The following is a 6,186-nucleotide window of genomic DNA, read 5'->3' on the forward strand; positions in this document are numbered from 1 at the left end:
CGTTGTCACCTTAGGAGGTAAGTAATTCTCCAGAAGTCCAGGCTGTATCCACACCAGCGTTTTGTAGGGCTAACTTGAAACTAGGCTACTAGCCAGTGCAGGAGTGGGAGACTTCACAGCTCAGAACCATCAAGCAATGTTTTCATAGCGAGACTTAAAAAAACCCTTTCCAAACACTTTCTTTGCTGAGCCTTTCCTTTCGCTTGGCAGCCAAGCCTCCCTCCAGCTCCACCTTTTGTTCTGCTGCTCTGCCTATTCCTTTCTTTAAAAAAAATACTAATTTATTTATTTGGTTGTGTCGTGTCTTAGCTGTGGCAGGCAGGCTCCTTAGTTGCGGCAGGTGGGCTCCTTAGTTGTGGCTCCAGGGCTCCTTATTTGTGGCATGCAAACTCTTAGTTGTGGCATGCATGTGGGATCTAGTTCCCTGACCAGGGATCGAACCCAGGCCCCTTGCATTGGGAGCACAGAGTCTCATCCACTGTGCCACCAGGGAAGTCCCTCTTTTTTTTTTTTTTTGAGTAGCTAGGTCCAAACACTTCATTTTTTACTTATTATTTTTAAAAAATTTTGGCTACGCCACACGTCTTGCAGGATCTTAGTTCCCCAACCAGGGATCGAACCCAGGCCTCCACAGTGAAAGTGCAGAGTCCTAACCACTGGACCACCAGGGAATTGCCTGGTCTGCCTATTCCGATCCTTTTGGGGCTCTGTGCTCTTATCCTGGGGACGCTGGGAGGGCGCGTGAAGCAGACTGGCTTGCTACAGTCGGAGGTGTTTTTCCATCGGCGGTCGACTCAGCTCCGTGTCCTTCGCCAAGATCTACTCTTAACAATTCTACCACCTGCCCCTCATCACTCTTTCCTGGCTTGCCACTCTTCTCAAGCTCCACTCACATCAATGCCCCATCTCACTTTCGGTGGATGGCTTTGATTTTATTTTCTATATGAAAAATGAGGCAGCCACCTTTCCACAGTTACCTGCTTCTCTGCTCTGATTGGCCTCCATCAGCACCGGCTCTCACCCTCCTGCAGCTTCTTCCTTCACAAACACCCCCTCATCCCTCTGTCCTCAGTACCGTCCTCTGGCTTTTTCCTTTCAGTCTATAAATGTGACCAGGTCTTCCCCAACCTGAAACCAAGGAAAACTGCTTTCCTTGGTCTTATCGTCTCTAAAGCTACTTCCCATCTTCCTTCTTGTCTCACTCCTCAGCCTAATAGGGGCGCACTTCCATCTCCACTTCACTGGAATTGCTTTAAATTCACCTGCTACTAAATCACCAAATCCAATATCGCAACTCCAGTTTAGCTTATTTTTCTGCAGTGTTTGACAATGCTGCCAACCTCTCACTTCTTGAAGTTCTCGTTCCCCTAGGTTTCCAGAACACTGTTTTCTCGTTATTCAGACCGTTCCTTTCTTACCAGCCATCTCTCTGACCATTAAGGTTTCCCCCTCACCTACATCCATAGTTTGGATCCACGATTTCAATTATCTTCTTTATGCTAGTAACTCTCCATCTCTATCTTTAATCCCAACTTCTCTTCGGACCTCCATATCCCTATTCTCAAATTTACTGGAAACCCACTGCTAAATCTCAGTTAATGGTGTCACTGTACACATGGTTCTCCAAGCCAGAAACTCTGGAGTTAGAGAACTACCCTTAACTCTTTCCTAACACTCACATCCATCACAAAGAAATGATGTCCTGGGCTTCCCTGGTGGCACAGTGGTTGAGAGTCCGCCTGCCGATGCAGGGGACATGGGTTTGTGCCCCGGTCCGGGAAGATCCCACATGCCGCGGAGCGGCTGGGCCCGTGAGCCATGGCCGCTGAGCCTGCGCATCCGGAGCCTGTGCTCCGCGACGGGAGAGGCCACAACAGTGAGAGGCCCGCGTACCGCAAGAAAAAAAAAAAAGAAATGATGTCCTTTCTACTCCTGAGTGTTCCTCAGATTTGTCCCCTCCTCTCTATTCCTGATGTCTCCCTCTAGCTCAGGCCGTGAATTTCTCTTCTGGATCAGGGCTGTAGCCATCTCCTTTCTTCTGTTCTCATGTACCGTGAGTGGTGACAGCATAGTCTGCTATGTTGCAAATATTACAGGGAATCTTGGTAGCCAACCTAGTGTGGTGTGGGTGGAGACGCAGTAGGAATCATAAGACTGGACCAAAAATAACATGGCCAGAGGCGATTTTATGTTGTGAAAAATCACATAAATTTCATGGATAAAAAGTGATTTATTCCTAAGCAACTCCTAAAAAGAGAAAATTTAAAAAGCAAAGCAGATGACACCAATGGCTCTTTTCTTAAGATCTAAAGACCATCCTTGGGACTCTCCTGGTGGCGCAGTGCATAAGACTCCGCACTCCCGGTGCTGGGGGTCCGGGTTCAATCCCTGGTCAGGGAATTAGATCCCACATGCATGCCGCAACTAAGAGTTTGCATGCCTCAACTAAGGAGCTCTGGAGCCACAACTAAGGAGCCTGCCTGCCGAATCTAAGGAGCCCACATGCTACAACTAAGGAGACGGCGGCTGCAATTAAGACCCGGCACAACCAAATAAATAAATAATAAATATTAAAAAAAAAAAAGAGACCATCCTTTGCTTGGTTCCTGCAGATACTGCAATAAGCCCTGGTATTTAGTGATTGTGCCTTATATACTGATCCACAGTACAAAGATTTCCCAAGAAATAAACATTTCATAGATTTATTATTGCATCATGCTTACTCTCACCCCTAATTTTTACGAAAGTGAGTTTGCATTTCAGATTCTTTCTTCATGCATGAATTGATAACACTATGCTTCTTTTTAAATTTATTTTTATTTATTATCTTTAAAAACAAAAATTTTGTTTGGCCCTACCACGCAGCATGCATGAACTTAGTTCCCCAACCAGGGATGGAATCCACGCCCCGTGCAGTGGAAGGGCGGATGCTTAATCACTAGACTGCCAGGATGCTTCTGATTTTGGTTATTGGGTCTTTTTTTCCATTTTTAAGCAAAACCAAATGTTTTCAATTATTGCAAAGGTCTTGAAATACGTAACAGATTTACATTATTCTGTTAAGTGAAATTTCATACCATTTCTTATGCCCCATGTTCTAGGACTGTCTCCTGTATCCTACACTTCCCCAAACTTTCCGTTCTCCCTGCCTTTGCACATGTTCTTTTTTTTTGCGGTACGCGGGCCTCTCACCGCTGTGGCCTCTCCCGTTGCGGAGCACAGGCTCCGGACCCGCAGGCTTAGCTGCCATGGCTCACAGGCCCAGCCGCTCCGCGGCACGCGGGATCCTCCCTGACCGGGGCACGAATCCGCGTCCCCCACATCGGCAGGCGGACTCCCAACCACTGCGCCACCAGGGAAGCCCTGCACATGTTCTTTTTCCACCTGAAATGCCCAGTCCTCTGACTCCAAAATCACCTCTAAGTTCAGCTCAAACATTACCTCATTTAAGCCACCTTTTCTGCTTTCTGTCCTCTGCACCCACAGCGCTCATCTTCCCACCAACCTTTGGAGCAAGAACACTGTTTTTGTGTTCTCTATAAACTTAAGATCCAGCACAATTTCTAGGATGTACAAAGCACATAAAAATAAAACGCTGAATGAAGGAATGAATGGTATTAAATACATCTTGGAATCTGAATGACAATGTTGGGAAATAGACAGGAAGTCAGTTGAAGCCAAAATATAGAAAATAGTTAACTGTAATTGAGTGCCCACTGTATGCGAGGCACACAACTAAGCCATTTCACAGACTTAAAAAAATTGATAAACAACCCACATAAAATTCACCTTTTTTTTTTTAGCTGCACCACGCAGCATGCAGAATCTTAGTTCCCCAATCAGGGATCGAACCTGTGCCCTCCTGCAGTGGAAGCATAGAATACTAACCACTGGACCTCCAGAGAAGTCCAAAATCCACCCTTTTAAAGTATGCAATTTAGTGGCTTTTAATATATCCACAGATTTGCAAACCATCACCTGAAAGAAACTCTGAACCCATTAGCAGTCACTACTCATTCCTCCCTCTCCTTGGGAACGAACTACTTTCGTTTTCTATGGATTTGCCTGTTGTGACGTTTCATTTATACGGATCATTAAACACGTGGCCTTTCGTGTGTGGCTTCTTTCACGGAGCATCATGTTTTCCAGGCTCACCCACGCTACAGCACAGGTCAGGCCTTCACTCCTTTCTAGGGCTGAACGATATTCAATTGTCGGGATGAATGACATTTTGTTTACCTGTTCACCAGTGGATGGACGTTTGGGTTGTTTCCACTTTTTTTTTTTTTTTTAGCTACTATGAATAATGCTGCTTTGAACAACTTCGTAGTTTTTGTGGATATGTATTTTCATTTATCTTGGGTGCACACCTAAGGAGTCAAAGTGAAGGATCACATGGTAACTCTGTGTTTAACTCATTTTTTATTGAAGTATAGTTGATTTACAATGTTGTGTTAGTTTCAGGGTGTACAGCACAGTGATTCAGTTATACATACATATATATGTAAGAATATGTATATATTTTTTTCAGATTCTTTTCCCTTATAGGTTATCACAAGATATTGAGTATAGCTCCCTGTGCTATACAGGTCCTTGTTGGTTACCTATTTTATTTTTTTAAATTTATTTATTTATTATATCTGGCTGCGTTGGGTCTTCGTTGCTGCACGCGGGCTTTATCTAGTTGCGGCGAGTGGGGGCTACTCTTCGTTGCGGTGTGCGGGCTTCTCATTGCGGTGGCTTCTCTTGTTGTGGAGCACGGGCTCTAGGCGCGCGGGCTTCAGTAGTTGTAGCACACAGGCTCGTGAGTAGTTGTGGCTCGTGGGCTCTAGAGCGCACTCAGTAGTTGTGGCGCAAGGGCTTAGTTGCTCCGCGGCATGTGGGATCTTCCCGGACCAGGGCTCGAACCTGTGTCCCCTGCATTGGCAGGCGGATTTTTAACCACTGCACCACCAGGGACGTCCCGGTTATCTATTTTATATATAGTAGTGTGTATATGTTAATCCCAAACTCCTAATTTATCCCTCCTCATCCTTTCCCGTTTGGTGCGTGTTTAACTTATGGTAACTGCTAGACTGCATTCCAAAGTGGCAGCACCATTTTACAATCCCACCAGCAATACGTGAGGCTTCCAGTCTCTCCACACCCTTGCTGGCAGTACTGTCTTGTTTTTTCTAGCCATCCTGGTTGGTGTGAAGTGGCATCTCATTGTTGATTCCACTTCTTTAGTAACTAATGTTGAGCATCTTTTCATGGGCTTGTTGTCCACTTGTATATTTTCTTGGAGAAACGCCTATTTGGATCCCTGGGCCACTTTCTGTGTTGTTTTCTATCGCTGAGTTGTAAGAATTCTTTACATACTCCCGCTACTAGATTTTCTCTTTCTTAATCCTCACAATCACGCTGCTTAAGCAGGTAGCTTGATCTCCATTGTTTAGGTAGAGACTAGAGCCTGGAATTCTAGTGAGAGGCATGACGGAACCTACATCTGTGAGTCTCCAAAGCCTGTGCTCTTCCCACTACTCTTTACTGCCTCTTGGTGACGGAGTAGCTTTAACTGACAATGAGGTTTAGAGAGCGGCTACACTAGTGTGTGGTTAATATGAAGACCGACGAACGTCGCTGGAATTGAGGCCAGGGTGCTAGAAACGTTATTGACTCACTGCTGAACCCAGTGGGGGGAGGCCTAAGTCGCATATGAAATAAAATCTCTAAGATACCTTCTTATTCTGAAATCCTGTGATTTGATAAGCCTTTTTGTTTTGCCCAGCATCAAACAGCAACAGTGATGGATAGCTAAGGCCTCAAGTGTTATTAGGACAAAAGGAAGCACCGCCCACTGACGTACATCCCTCTGAAGCCCAGGACTGGTCCCTCTGGGAATCCGTCTGTTTATCAGCGAAAGGCGCTTGATCTGCTATCATAGGCTTTGGGGAAAAAAAAAAAGCAGTATCTCCTACTGACAGTTTAATCACCACTTTTCCTTAACACAAATATGAAACGCTGAGTTCTTTCCTCTGTCGTGGGTAACAGAATGATGCTATACTAAGCCAAGACCAGCTGAATTCCCAGAGGCTGTCCAGGTACATTCACAACGACTCTGCCCCAAGTGCACAGCTATTTGCCTAGAAGAAGGACAGAGATGGAAAAGATGGATACGGTTTTAGAGTCGTCATCTTATACTAT

At 45.4% G+C, this 6,186-nt stretch overlaps 1 protein-coding gene across 1 annotated transcript in view; it reads right to left on the reverse strand.

Moving 5' to 3' along the window:
• Positions 1–6,186, reverse strand: part of B4GALNT3 (beta-1,4-N-acetyl-galactosaminyltransferase 3) — a 256,857-nt gene that overhangs the window by 104,176 nt on the left and 146,495 nt on the right. The window lies entirely within an intron of this gene.

The sequence above is a fragment of the Orcinus orca genome, chromosome 11 (genome assembly GCF_937001465.1).
Source record: "Orcinus orca chromosome 11, mOrcOrc1.1, whole genome shotgun sequence".
Classification (NCBI taxonomy): domain Eukaryota; kingdom Metazoa; phylum Chordata; class Mammalia; order Artiodactyla; family Delphinidae; genus Orcinus; species Orcinus orca.